The 15,016-nt window shown below is 39.4% G+C and overlaps 1 protein-coding gene and 1 long non-coding RNA gene across 4 annotated transcripts in view; both read left to right on the top strand.

The window, feature by feature from the left end:
- On the top strand, positions 1 to 2,357 carry LOC118500837. The gene is made up of 2 exons (XR_004903421.1): positions 1 to 1,762; positions 1,956 to 2,357. It is a non-coding gene; the product is annotated as an uncharacterized LOC118500837 (long non-coding RNA).
- The window catches only part of BICC1 (BicC family RNA binding protein 1), a 265,955-nt gene that overhangs the window by 468 nt on the left and 250,471 nt on the right, over positions 1 to 15,016 (top strand). The gene's annotated exons all lie outside the window — the stretch shown is intronic.

The raw sequence follows: 15,016 nt of genomic DNA, 5'->3' as shown, positions 1-15,016 counted from the left end.
CCCGCGTTCTCGGACTCCCCTATTGCGTCCCCAGCTCCTTTCCAGGCATCATCGTCCCGCGCCCCAGCGCCCGCCACTCCGGCCCACAGCCGACTTAGTTCCCTGGTTCCCTTCCCTGTGGAGCCGGGGGACACCCATGGAGTGGAAATCTAGCGGGACTCTCCACCCCTTCCACGCCTCTCAGGTCTCTAGGCACCGGGGACACTGTGCTAACTTGCCGGCTCCAAAAAGCCTAAGGCCGAGTTTGTAACGGCGCGCTCAAGTTGCGTACTGGACTTTGGAGATGCCAGCCTTAGTGCGGACACCTGGGCTGTGCCATCCGAACCCACTTGGACTGCACAGAGTATGTGCGACTCTCCCCACTCGCTGGGAGCCTTGAATTCTAGCTCTGTCTTTCTCTCTGTTTCTCCCTTTCCTCTTGTCAGTATCCACTTCCTCCAGCTGAGGGGCCTTGTCTGGCTATTGGAAAACTCTCTGCAGATGTCAAGGCTTAAGACAGGAGTTCCTCCCACTATCCTCCACCCTGGAGCCAGAGGGGCCAGGATGGGGGTGAGCATCCAAAACTGGTGATTGTGTCAGGGCATTGCTTCTGGGTTGGAGGACAATATGTGTTCATCTCCTGACAGGCCTATAAAACACATCATGAGTTACAATAAGTTCATAAAAATCTTCCAGTACTATGGGTGTCTGACTATGTTTTTCACAACTTGGGTTTTTTTTTTTTTAACTTTCTAGTTTCTTTGGGACTTTCCCAGGCATAACAGCTTTAACCATATCGGACTGAAAACAAATTCTGTGCTTTAATGGGAGGATTGGAGTTCTCAGAGTGAACGCTAAAATGTCCAAGGTCATTTTGCCCTTCCTTAAAATGTTAATTACTAGCTTAACTGTAGCCACAGATGTGGTTTATTTCCTTCATCCAGAGAAATAAACTATTTCGAATGACTGTCATTTTTAAAGTACTGCAGAGGACCAGGCGTTAGTTTCACGCAGGGCAAGTAGTAGGTTCATTCAGTAGCTAGTGTCCTTATAACAAGGGAGCATTGGAGCCTTCCAACTTTTTTGTGTGTGTGGCTTTATGCATAACTTACTTTGACTTTATCAGTCAATGCATCGCAACATGGGAGCTATTTAGCCTCTGGAAATGCAGTGGCTTTTTAGAACATTTAAGCAGGTTATTTTAAGAGAGAACAACATGTTTTCCAAAACAATAACTTGGTGGAAACAAATAGCAGGAGTGTTTGGCAGGCGTTTTTGGATAAGCTACAAATTCATCTCCCTTGTTGCTTATTTTTATTGATAAATATCCCCAGTGCTTGTCATGTCTCTCTCTCTTCCTCTCCTTTCCCCCTTAAATTATGTGGCTTTTTAGGAGAGTTACTTCCGTGATAAACTGTTCAAGTAAGAATATTTCAAAGTAGATTTGGAAATTAAAGCCCCAGTTCATTTTGATAACCCATTTTAGTTATTTTATTTGTTTTATGATTCTTTTTGTCTAGTGCCTGGTTATGCAGCAAAATGCTACATTTATTCAGAAAAATATTGTTGAGAGATTGGATTTAACTAACATGCCACATACCTGCCTTTTCAACAAGTTTCCAGTTTCTTTTCTCCGTAAATCTGGAGTTGGTGGATCTTCCAATAGTAATGTCTTCCTTATCTGTTTTACCCATGCACATGCAAATAACGACAGTGATGTTAGCTTCCAGGAAGCCCTCACACATAACTTGAGCTTTAGAAGTGGATTTCTTTTTTAAAATACGTAATTTTCTTTTTTTAAAAAAGATTTTATTTATTTTTAGAGAGGGAAGGGAGGGAGAAAGAGAGAGAGAAACATCATGTGTGGTTGCTGGGGGTCATGGCCTGCAACCCAGACACGTACCCTAATTGGGAATCGAACCTATGACACTTCAGTTCACAGCCTGAGCTCAGTCCACTGAGCTACGCCAGCCAAGACTTAATTTTCAATTAGAATGAAATGAAATATGGGTTAAGCTTTTTTAAATTTGAAAGCTCTCCCATTTGTAGATATGGTATTCTGACATGAGATGGTTTAATATTGCTTTACAGTGGTTTTTATTTACAGAAAGTCTTAACAGAGGTAACATTTCTTCACCAGCCAATATATAATAAAAATCTTCACACTTTAACCCCAAAGAATTCTTCAAGGGTTGAGCACAGTGCTTTAAGTTTCCAAAATTATCAACAAGTGAATTATGCCTTCTAAGAAAGTAAATTTTGAACCCGTTTGACAGTAGAACCCGGTGCAGAGGTCACAAGGCATTTTGTGATGCATAGTTCCAGTGTAAGATTACGTAGAACCACCATGTTGGAAGAAATAAGACTAGTTTTCTGAACCAGACACAATGGTACCTTACCGCCTTATACCAAATGGTGATACCAAGTGCAGGCACTGGGGTCACACAGACCCAGCTTCAGATAAATCCCTGCAGGACATTGGGGCATCTCCCCTGCCTCTGTTTCAGTCCGTCCTTAGGATTTTGTGAGTGTTAAAAGAGATAATGCCCAATAAGCCAACACTTGCTACACTGATAAGAGCTTAATATATATCAGTTGCTTATCAATATTAATAATAAGTATTACAACATGGATTCAAAAGATTTCTAGTGCCTATGCCAATTTCTGACATATAACATATACTTAAATAAAGGGAACAGAGAAATTTAGCGATTTCATAATTGTGGAAGTAAAAGAGATATCAAGGTAGGATATTGAGCTAGTCAACAAATATTCTAATATTGTTAAGTATTCTTGAGTGAAAAAAACCCTTTGATTTGAAAAGTGCCAAGTAAGTTAAGTCTGCATTTGGTTGGGATTCTGATTATTGTGAATCTGGATTTGCCATTTTTCTTTTCACAGTTGCTTAAACTGTGTGCAGGTTTCCAGTTTGAATCAGGATAAATAAGATTATCTGCCTTTAATTCTACACAGTGCAAATTGGTGATTATAATGCTTGGAATTTGTTTCCAGAGAGAGTGTCCAGGGGGCAAGTTAATCTTTAATGGGTTGTATTTTTATTAGTAGAGAAATTCTTCTACGCAATGGACCAAAAATTCAGTGAGGTTAAAACCTGGGGAGTGCAGTAGTGGTCACAGAAATGAAATGCTATTCTTGGATTATCATCCACTTTCTAAAGCATTGATACAAATAAAATCACCAGGCTAAAAAGTTAAGGAAAAATCACTAGTTTTTCTTTTCTCCTTCTTTTTTTGAGGGCCCAATAACTACTTTGGAACAGCCTTACAGAGTAGCTGGAATTTTGGTTCAAATCTAAATGAAGACTATCAATTTTATTAGTCAACAGTTTTATAAATGATAACTTATTTTTTCAAGTTTAGTTTAGATTTTTTGATTGGTATAGCCAGTCTTGGGATGGATACCATGAACAGCACTGTTAATTCTAAAGAAAAAATGTTTTTAATTGATTTAATATTGATCTTCAAAATTTAGATTTTTTGCTTCATGTGAGATCACAGCATTGATTCATTTAAGTCAGTGAAATGAGAGTTATGATATGCAAAGAGGGAGGAGAGGCATAGGGGGAAGTCTGGAAGAGGTGGAAGAGAAATAGGTCAGAAGAGTCCCACATAGCTTCAGTGTTTGGAGTTGAGAGGCAAACATGGAATCTGTATCTTTTAACTCTTGTTTTTCTTTTTCTGTGGTTGTTTACATCTTACTGTTATACTTTTTATGTTGAGAAACATATGTGTGTACAATACAATGATGTCTTCCCACATAAACTTTAGAAGCATGGGTACTTTCAAAGTTCTGAACCCCTTGAGTTTCATCATAGAAAGAAGTGTTAAAAGCAGGGGAATGTCCTATTTTCATGAATTGAGGTTGACATCTGCTGGGCTTTTAGGATATTGCTGTTAACGACTTCAAAAACCATGTCGTGTTTTAAAAATACTGGGCACAACTGGGATCATTTACTGCTGCTTGCCCGAGCTGCAGAACTAGCCACTAAATTAGGCCATCAGACATCACTGATTAAAAGGAAGAGCACTAATTATCTTATCTCTTTAATTAGGCAAACTTCAGTGAAGATTGTCTTATGACTAGGTGGATAGATAATTTTTAGGTGTTTTTGTGGGAGTAGGGAGAAATAAATAAAAATGCATGAATATGGGGAGTACTGGAAATGAAATACTTGTAAATAAGAGCTAAGCTTAATATAGTTTTCTGGCCAATGTTTGGTTAATGGTAATAAACAACAAGAACAAATCACTTTATAAAGCTTAGTGGTTAAAGGTACAGTGCTCTGGGCCAGATCTGGATTTGAATCTTGGTGTTACCTTTTAATAGGAATCTTGGGAAGAAAATTCATCACCTGCAGACTCATTTCTCAGAGAGGGTGTTGATAATAGTGCCTGCGTCCCTAGGTGGTTGTGATAATTAAGAGAAAAAAAGTGTATGTAAAACATCACAGTGCTGGCCACATAGGAAGTGCTGAATACATTAATAATAACTGTATTCATCATAAATTCTAGTTTATAAGATTCATATTCTTAAACTGAAAATGAAAATCAAATATATTGGAAAATGAATTAAATGGTTTTATGATACATGAACATTCACAGCTCTCAAAATATTATTATTGGCCTTCCCGGCAGCTCAAAGTGTCCCTTGTAAAGGTGGATGAGTACATAGTGAGGGAAAGTATATTAGACATGAGTGTGGAATTACAGATTTCCTCAGGATGGGAGGGCTCTGCATCCTCTTTATTGTAATTGTTACTGCCTTGAGTATTTTTCATTCTTTGAATGTCCTGAGTCAGTCAGGACATTCTGATATTTTTACTATAAACTAGCAGCAAAATCAGTTAATTTCTCTTCTAATTTTATGTTGCTCTGAATTTGTCATTTACTGGTGTCTAGAAAGAGACTTTTTAAAGAAAATGTTGTACCTGGGCTAATGTGTTCTTTTTGCTTGCTTGTAAGAAAGGGAAAATAGCAGTGTCATCTCTTGGGGATGCTATAAACAATGATAACTACCTGATGATAATGACCATAATATTATCACAATGATAATTATCATGATATTATCACAGGGATAATCCATGAGCACTGAATGTGAGACAGTGCATGCGAAATGCTTTGCCCAGCACCAGGCACCAGGTGCTTAGTAGACCTTCACCCGCAGTGGCCGTGTGCCCTGTGATGAATAGAGATCTCAAAACACTAGAGAGCAAATGCTTGTCAGGTTTTTTTTAAAACTGCACATGAATCCTTTTCTTTAGGGGAAGGGGCGATTTATGTTTTAGTGAAGGTCTTTTTCCAATTCAAAAGTTTGTTAGGAGAGTTGCAGTTGAGTCAGGGAGCAGACTTGAAGGTTAAAATTACTTTATTATTTAAATGAAAAAATCCATCACGGGTTGTGTAGCTTGGCAGTAATAGGCTCAGAAACTGCCATCAGACTTGGCTGGGGGTCCTAACTTGGCCTCTCCTGGAGTCCTGTGAGGACAGAATGAGGGGGATGTCACATCCCTGCACACATGGGTGTGGGTTAACTACTCTCAGTAGCTGTATACTCTCTCAGCAAATCTTATCTCTCTGAAGACTGGGGGGCGGTGAGGCGATGGTTGGTTTAGTTGATCATTGATGAGTTAAAACACTGAAAGTTTTATCATATCAATGAGTTTAACAGGCAGGAATGTATTTGGCTTCAATTAGCAGAAAGCCCAACACAGAGTGGCTTAAACAAGCCGGAGGTTATTTTCCTCACCTAACCAAAAATCTGGGACTAAGGGGTGCAGGCCCCATAGCTGCCCAAGGAGCCCAGTGAGTTGCCTTTTTGCCTCTGCTGTCCTGAGCCTGTGGCCTTCTGCCTCACTGTCGGAGGCCAGCCGGACTATACCTCGAGTTGCTCGGTGGTCTGTGCAGGCAGACACATGAATAAAAGTTGTTTTCTATTCAAGATTTTGCCTCAATGTGTGATAAATGGTTCTGTCTCTTGGAACTTCCATCTGTATTTTTTTGGTCACTCTTCGCTACAAGAAATTCTGGGAACGTGACTTCTTTTCCAGCTTCTCTAGAAGTAGGCAAGGATGAAGCATGTCCAGATGGATGCTGAGTGATCCAACCCATGGATTCCCTACGTGGGCAAAGCAGAGGGCATTGTGACAGAAGTTCCAAGTTGTGACTGAAGCTAAAGCTTACCTGGATTGGAGATTTTGACCTGCATTACTAATCCTTAGAAATTTAGATTATTTGGTAACGTTATAAGTAGATGGGATTTCCTTTCTTCCCTCCCTTCCTTCCTTCTTTCCATAATCCAAGAGTCAATGTAAATCCCAGAGAAGAGACTTCCGGCAAGATGGAGGAATAGGTGGACGCACTGTACTTCCTCCCACAACCAGGATTAGAACGACAATAATTTACAGACAGAATAACACTCAGAACTGACAGAGGATTTATCTGAATGGAAGTCGGACAGCCAAGAAGTTGAAGTAGACCCGTACATCCAGATTGGTAGGAAATGGCGAGCTGGGCTGGCGTGGGGCTGGCGTGGGGCTGGCGCGGGTCATGGTGCGTGGAGGTCGGGGAAAATTTGGCGCGAAATCGGTGCAACAGCCATCCGGGGTGCAAGAACATAGCGGTGATCCCTGAGTACTCAAGCTGCGGCTGGCGGACCCAGTGAGGCAGCGATTGTGGACCAGGGCAGAGCTCGCAGCCCAGGATCCCAGAGAAGGGACTGAGATCCCAGGAGAACGGAGCTACCACCATTGTTCCCTCCTGTCCCTGCTCCCGCCCCTGTCCCCACATATAACGTCACAATCTAGCAACTGGGGTGCCCAGCCCTGGTGAATACCTAAGGCTCCGCCCCCCACCGTAACAAGAGCGACCAGACTGGGGAAAAAAAAAAAAAAAAGGAGAGATAGGGAAAGACATAAGACATGTTTCCAGCAGAATAGATCAGTCCCCCAGGACTCATCCTTTTGAGCGACTAAGAAATAGCCAGTCTATCAGATGCACAGTTCAAAACACTGGTGATCAGAAAGCTCACAGAATTGGTTGATTTGGGGCACAAATTAGATGAAAGGATGCAGGTTACCATAAAAGAGATTCAGGAAGATATACGGAGGAGAGCCAATAGTGAAAGGAAGGAATCTGAGTCTCAAAACAATACAGTGGACCAGAAGGAAGATAGAATCAACCAAGTAGAAAAGCATGATGAAATAAGAATTCAAAAAAATGAGGAAAAGCTTAAGAGCATCCAGGACACCTTTAAACGTTCCAACATCCGAATTATAGGGGTACCAGAATGGGAAGGGGAAAAGCAACAAATTGAGCACATATTTGAACAAATAATAAAGGAGAACTTCCCCATCTGGCAAAGGGAACACTCTTCCAAGAAATCCAGGAAGCTCAGAGAGCCCCAAAGAAGTTGGACCCAAGAAGAAACACACCAAGGCACATCATAATTACATTAGCCAAGGTAAAAACGAAGGAGAGAATCCTAGAAGCAGCAAGAAATAAGGGGACAGTCACCTACAAAGGAGTTCCCATCAGACTGTCAGCTGATTTCTCCAAAGAGACCTTACAGGCAAGAAGGGGCTGGAAAGAAATATTCCAAGTCATGAAAGACAAGGACCTACATCCCAAATTGTTCTATCCAGCAAAGCTCTCATTTAGAATGGAAGGGAAGATAAAGTGCTTTTCAGATAAGGTCAAGTTAAAGGAGTTCATCATCACCAAGCCCTTATTTTATGAAATGCTAAAGGGACTTATCTAAGAAAAGAAGATAAAGAAAAGACATGTATAGTAAAAGCACAGCAAACTCACAATTATTAACAACCACACCTAAAGCAAAACCAAAAGAAACTAAGTAAACAACTAGAACAGGAACAGAACCATGGAAATGGAGGTCACATGGAGGGGTAGCAGCAGGGGAGTGGGAGGAGGAGAGAGGGGGAAAATGTATAGAGAATAAGTAGCATAGAATGTAGGTTGAAAATAGATAGGGGGAGGGCAAGAATAGTATGGGAAATGTAGAAGCTAAAGAACTCATAAGTATGACACATGGGCATGAACTAAAGGGGGGGAACGTGGGTGGGAGAGGGGGTACAGGGTGGAGGGGAGAGAAGGGGGGAAATGGGACAACTGTAATAGCATAATCAATAAAATATATTAAAAAAAAATAAATCCCAGAGAAGAAACACCTTTGATCACGTAAGGCTGTTTTTATTGTTACTCTTTTTACAAATAGGACCTAGGGCCACTAAGTCCTATAACCATCTTTTTTTTCACCTCCACTGTTTTCTCCATGTCAGATGCTTTTTTTTTTCCCATTGGAAATTACACAATACAAATGCCCATTTTACCTTTTACTATATGGTATTCTTTCTGCCCTCCCTCTTTTTTCCCACCCATCACTCATCTCAAATTGCTTTTAGAATTAGTAGGTTCACTCTAATTCAGGCTTCTGCCCTTTGATTTTTTCATAGATTGTTCGCTAAAGTATAATGTGGTCAACAAAGTCAGAATTTGCTCAGGAGATGAAGTCAAATTGGAGGCAGTTTGATAGTAGAATTATCATCAGATTTGTGCCATGGTTTGCTATTTAAAATTGTCCAGAATGATGAACTAATTAAATATAACAGTTGGCTTACCCTGGATTTATTCTAAAATACAGTTCTTGAAAAACGAATGGGGTAGTGAGGGTGCATGGAGGTGAAAGAGGGTATAGGAGGGTAAATGGTAAGGGAAAAAATACACTAAGAAACCCTAAAAAACCCTCATGGGATAATAGTGACCATATAGATTCTTTTATGTAAAAGGCCTATTAATACGCTACCAGAGATGAGGCAAAATTTAATACTAATTTATAATGGTTTTTGCAGCATGTGGGAGCGACCTTGGAAAGATTCTCTTCTTGTTATGTTGCAAAAGCCACCACATTTGATTTTCAATGCTTGTGGTACTAGTATTTCGGGCAGTGTCCAAAATGCACAAACCATTGTTGTAAACATTATGTAGATGTTGCACACTTGTAAATCCATTTCCTCCCTACTAAGCGACTAATAACTATAGGTGATAAAACCATTCATGTTTGTAACAAGTACTGAATCCTGCTCCCATTTGTGATACTGGCATATAAAAAGATAATGATCACTTTCTACCTATAAAGGAGTTTCTTTGTTATAGTGAATACAATAAACCACATATTAGTCTACATATTGAGTTGATCTGGATCTTAACTACATTTCATGTATAGGAAGATGCTTAAACATAGGACTTGAATATTACCCATTGCTTTTATTTCTGATAATGAAAGTGAGACAGACTTACTAGAGAATAATTGAAAGTTCAAACAGATATAAAAAAGTAAAAGAAAAAATCATCCCCAAGTCCCAAGTCCAGCAATAACCACTGATAACATTTTGGGAATTTTTTCCTTGTCTTAAAAAAATCGGCCCACATATAATTTATTTTTATGAAAAATATAGATATGTCACATACAGTGTTAGGCTTTGGGGATGCAGACAAAACAAGATACATATAGTCCCTAACTTTGTGTGACTTGCATCCCTTAAATTCTAAACAGGGATCACACTTCTCTTCTTTTTCACTTCAGATCGCATCATAGGTATTTTCTATTTCATTAGAGATTCTTGAAGAACATGATTTTAAGTGGCTGTATAATATTCCCTTGACATATCATACTTTGCTTAAACATCACCACATTTTATAATGTTTTTAGTTGGCTAGGCAGTAGGAAGAGTCTAATATCGGTACTCCAGCTGCCTGGGATTCAGATCCTGGCTCCATTCATTTACTGGTTGCATGGCCAGGCTTCAGGTGGATAACTTTTCTAAGCCTCAGTCTTCTAGTCTCTAAAATGGGGAGTAAAAGTAGTTTAGAGGTTATGAGGGATGGAAATAAAGCAGCTAGCAGGGTCAGATGCAGTGTGCATATCTAAGAAATGGCAGATAAGGAATATTAGCGCTGCTGCCCTAAACACTTTTGACTAACAATCTTTTTTTTTTTTCATCCTTGATTATTGTCAAAGGAAAAATTCTTACCAGTGAAATTTTGGGGGCAAAAGGGACGGGCATTTTAAGGCTATTGATAAAGTTTGCAGAATTGCTCTTTGGGAAGATCTACAGGTGAGGCAGGAGAGACAGGAGGTTTGTAGGATATCTGTTCCTGGTACCTCTGATCCCTCCACCTGGTTTATTTGAGCTGGTGGTTGTGAGAAATTAGGAAAGAATTGGATGAGCAGTTCAGAGTTAGAGTTCTAACAGGTCTAGCAGTTCCGTTTGTTTCGTTTGCTGGAAATTTTGAATGATGTCTGTGTATCAATAGTTTTAAATATTTGTGTGCATAAAAATCACCCAAGGAGATTGCATGAAATGGCAAACTCTGGCGCCTCTCAGAGATTCCAGTTCTATAGGTTTGAGGATTGTTGGTGGTGGGGTTCTGGATTTTGAAAAGAATCTAGTGTGAGCTACTGTAGGTGGTCCTGGGACCACACTTGGAGAAACCTTGCTAGATGATGATTGAAATTAAGAAGATTTAGATTCTTTTCTTTTTTGATTCCCTTTATTATTGATGCTAGTACTTTCTCCATGTTATTAAACCGTCGTGAAGCATTTTAGTCTAGGAGCATAATTTGTAACTGGCACAATATTGTTTGGAGTCGCTTGTTCTAAGGAACTTAGGGGAAGAGCACAGATGTATATATTTCTGTGGAAGGGATAGATTGTCTTTATTGTTGCTCAGCGGACTCAAAATGCATTTAATTTTCCTAGAGATTCCCATCAAGTTAGGCATAATGGACACCTACTTATAATAGTATATTATAAAATAACTTAAAAACACACTTTTTTATTACAGAAATTTAAAAAGTAATATGAAAGGAACTTTATTTTTTAAAATTTATTTATTGAATGTATTGGGGTGACATTGGTTAATAAAATTATATAGGCTTCAGGTATACAATTCTATAATACATGAATTATATACTGTATTGTGTGTTCATTACCCAAGGTCAAATCTCCTCTATCACCATTTATCCTCCTTTTACCTTCTTCTACCTTCTCCCACCCCCGTTTCCTCTGGCAATCATCTTATTGTTGCCTGTCACCCAGCCCTGTTCCTCTGACAGCTGTCAGTTTGTTCTCTGTGTCTATGAACCTGTTTCTATGTTGTTTGCTAGTTTATTTTGTTTATTACATTTCCCATATAAGTGAAATCATATGCTACTTGTCTTTTTCTTTTTCTTTTTTTTTACTTAATTTCAGCTCTTTATTTAGTTATTTTTAAAATTGTATTTTAATCATTGTTCAAGTAACTACTTGGCTTTTTCTGATTGGCTTATTTCACTTAGCATAATGCTCTCCAGGTCCATCCATACTGTCATAAAGGATAAGATATGCTTCTTTTTTAACAGCCAAGTAGTATTCCACTGCGTAATATACCACAGCTTTTTATACACTCATCTACTGATGGACACTTGGACCTCTTTCCAAACCTTGGCTATTATAAATTAACACTGCAATGAACATAGGGGTGCTTATGTTCTTTTGAATCAGTGTTTTGGGTTTCTTCAGATATATTCTGGAAGTGGGATTGCTGGGTCAAAAGGCAGATCATTTTTAATTTTTTTGAGGTATCACCATACTGCTTTCCACAGTGGCTGCACCAGTCTTCTGCATTCCCACCAACAGTGTATGAGGGTTCCCCTTTCTCCACATCGTCACCAACACTTGTTGTTTGTTGTTTTATTGATGGTAGCCATTCTGACAGGCATGAAGTGATATCTCACTATGGTTTAATTTGCGTTTCTCTGATGATGTTGAACATCTTTCAAATGTCTATTGTCCATCTGTATGCCCTCTTTGGAGAAATGTCTCTTCAGGTCCTTTGCCCACTTTTTAATTGGGTTGTTTGGTTTTTTTTGGTGTAGAATTTCACAAGTTCTTTATAAATTTTGGAAATTAACTCCTTATCAGATGTATCATTGGTGAATATGTTCTGCCATCCACTGGGTTGTCTTATTTTGTTAATGGTTTCTTTTGCTGTGCAAAGACTTTTCAGTTTGATGTAGTTCCATTTGTTTATTTATTTTTTTGTTGTTTCCTTTGTTTGAGGAGATGTATCAGAAAACATGTTGCAATGAGAGATTTCCTAGACTTTAGTGCATATGACATGATACTGTACATAGACAACCCTAAAGATTCCATAAAAAAACCCTACTAGAATGGATAAATTAATTCAGTAAAATAGCAGGATACAAAATAAATATCCAGAAATCACTTGCATTTTTATACACCACTAGTGAACTATCAGAAAGGGAAACTAAGAAAACAATCCCATTCACAATTGCTTTAAAAAATACCTAGGAATAACTTTAACCAAAGATGTAAAAGACCTGTCTTCAGAAATTATAAGACACTGATGAAAGAAAATGAAGTTACAAATAAATGGAAACATACACCATGTTCATGGTTGGGAATAATTAACATCACTAAATGCCCACACTACCCAAAGCCATCTACAGATTCAACACAATTTCTATCAACATACCAACCTTGCAGCCCCAGAATAAATCCCACTTGATTATAGTGTATGATCTTTTTAATGTATTTCTGGGTCTGGTTTGCTCATATTTTGTTGAAGATTTTAACACCTATGTTCATTAGGGATATTGGCCTGTAATTTTCTTTGTAGTGTTTTTATCTCGTTTTGTAATTTGGATAATACTGGCCTTGTAAAATGATGGGAGTTTTATCCCCTCTTGAATATTTTAGAATAGTTTGAGAAGGATGCGTGTTAGTTCTTCTTTGAGTGTTTGGTAAAATTTCCTTGTGAAGCCATCTGGTCCCAGGGTTTTATTTGTTGGCAGTTTTTTTTTATTACAGCTTGAATTTCACTAGTTGTAATCTGTCTATTCAGATTCTCTGATTCTTCCTGATTCAGTTTGGAAAGATTGTATGTTTCTAGGAATTCATCCATTTCATCCAGATGGTCCAGTATGTTGGCATGTAGTTCTTTGTAATATTTTCTTATAATCTTTTGTATTTTTTTGATGTCAGATATAAGTGTTGCCATTCCAACTTTTTTTTTCATTTCTATTTACATGAAATACCTTTTTCCATCCCTTTACTTTCAGTCTGTGTGTGTCGTTCATTCTGAGGTGGGTCTCTTGTAGACAGCATGTGTGTGTGTTGGGGGGTGTCTTGTTTTCATTCTTTTTTTTTTTAAAGTTTATTTATTTATTTTTAGAGAGAAGGGAAGGGAGGGAGAAAGAGAGGGAGAGAAACATTGATGTGAGATGGAAACATTGATCAGCTGCCTCTCTCACAGGCCCTGCCTGGGGATGAAACTCACAATTCAGACATGTGCCCTGACTGGGAATTGAATTGGTGACCCTTTGCTTTGCAGGATGATACCCAACCAGCTGAACCATTCTGGTCAGGGTTGGTCTTGTTTTCTTATCCATTTGGCTACCCTATGTTATTTGGATAACCATTTGAAACCATTTTCATTTAGAGTGATTCTTGATAGGTACATATCTATTAACATTTTTTTAACTATGTTCCTGTTTTTTTTCCCCTTCTCCTCAAAGCAGACCCTTTAACATTTCTTGTGACACTGGTTTAGTGGTAACAAACTCTTAACTTTTTGTTGTCTGAGAAGCTCTTTATTTCTCCTTTAATTTTAAATGAGAGCCTTGCTGGGTAAAGTAGTCTTGGTTGTACGTTCTTGCTTTTCATCCTTGTTCTCTCTCTTCTCGTATCTCTATGGAGTGGGTGTTGTAATGCTTTATGTTGTCCCAAGGGTCCCTTGAACAGTCCTCATTTTTTTAAATTCCCTTTTTTTCCTCCTCTGACTGGGAGTTTTCTGCCACCTTGTCTTCCAAATTGCTAATTCGGTCTGCTTCATCCAACCTACTGTTTATTCTTTTTAGTGTATACTTCATTTCAGAAATTGTATTATTCATTTCTAACAGTTCTTTTTTATGGTTTTTTTTTATCCTTTCTTATGCTGTTGTAGTTGTCCCTAAGTTTTTTTGTAGTTTTCAGTAAGTTCCTTGAGCTTCCTTATAACTAATTTTCTGAACTCTATATCTGATAAGTTCCTTGCTTCCATTTCATTTAGCTGTTTTTTTTTCCCTGGAGATCTCTTCTTTCATTTGGGAAATGTTTCTTTGTCTACCCATTTTGGCTGTCTCTCTGTGTTTCTCTCTATTTATTAGGTAGACCTGTTGTAGTTGTCAGGGTGAGGCCGGAAGATTTTATCAGGCCCAAACAGATCAAGATTGGCTGTGTGAAGGTAGCGCTCTGCCCCAGTAGGGCAGGGCCTCCTTTCAAGAGCCACACTACTCAGTCTGTGCCAGGCTTTGCACAGAGCCTAACCTCAGCAAGGTGGGGTGCCTGGGAGTCAGGCGGGTGGGGGTAGTGGATCTTCTGTGAGGAGGTAGGTGCCAGTTAGGCTTGTAAGAAGGTGAGGGGGAACAGTGGCACCCACTTCATAACTGTATAACTCAGTGTGTCCTGGATTTTGTCCAGTGCTGGGTGGGTGGAGGCACCAGGAGTTGAGAGGGTAGGGCTAGCAGATGTCCTGTGAGGGGAATGTACCAGTCAGGTTCACGGGAAGGTGGAAGGAACGGCTTCTGTCCCAAAGCCATGCAACTCAGTTACTGACACTGTCTGAGTCTGCCCAGACCTCTACACCCCACCTCAGGCAGCTGACCCTCAGCAAGGCATAAGCTCCATAGCATGGGACGAGAGGGAGTCCAGAGGGTGGTGCTATTGCATTCCCACAGGCTGATTTTGTATGGAAGGGAGTGGTCTACCCAAGAATAATGGAGTCTGTAGTGTGGAGAATGACTCAGCACAGGGATCCTGGCGGCTCTCCCTTCAGCTGTCTCCCCAGAGTCACAGACCCCAGCCTCTCTTCATGTGACTGTAGTCTGCTCTGCCCTCCCGCCACCAGAGTGGCTGTAAATGAGATTTTGTGTGTGAATCCCTGCTGATTTTCACAGCCAG

The sequence above is a fragment of the Phyllostomus discolor genome, chromosome 5 (genome assembly GCF_004126475.2).
Source record: "Phyllostomus discolor isolate MPI-MPIP mPhyDis1 chromosome 5, mPhyDis1.pri.v3, whole genome shotgun sequence".
In the NCBI taxonomy this organism is placed as follows: domain Eukaryota; kingdom Metazoa; phylum Chordata; class Mammalia; order Chiroptera; family Phyllostomidae; genus Phyllostomus; species Phyllostomus discolor.
Note: the sequence above shows the minus strand (reverse complement) of the source record. Positions and strands in the feature narration are given on the sequence as shown.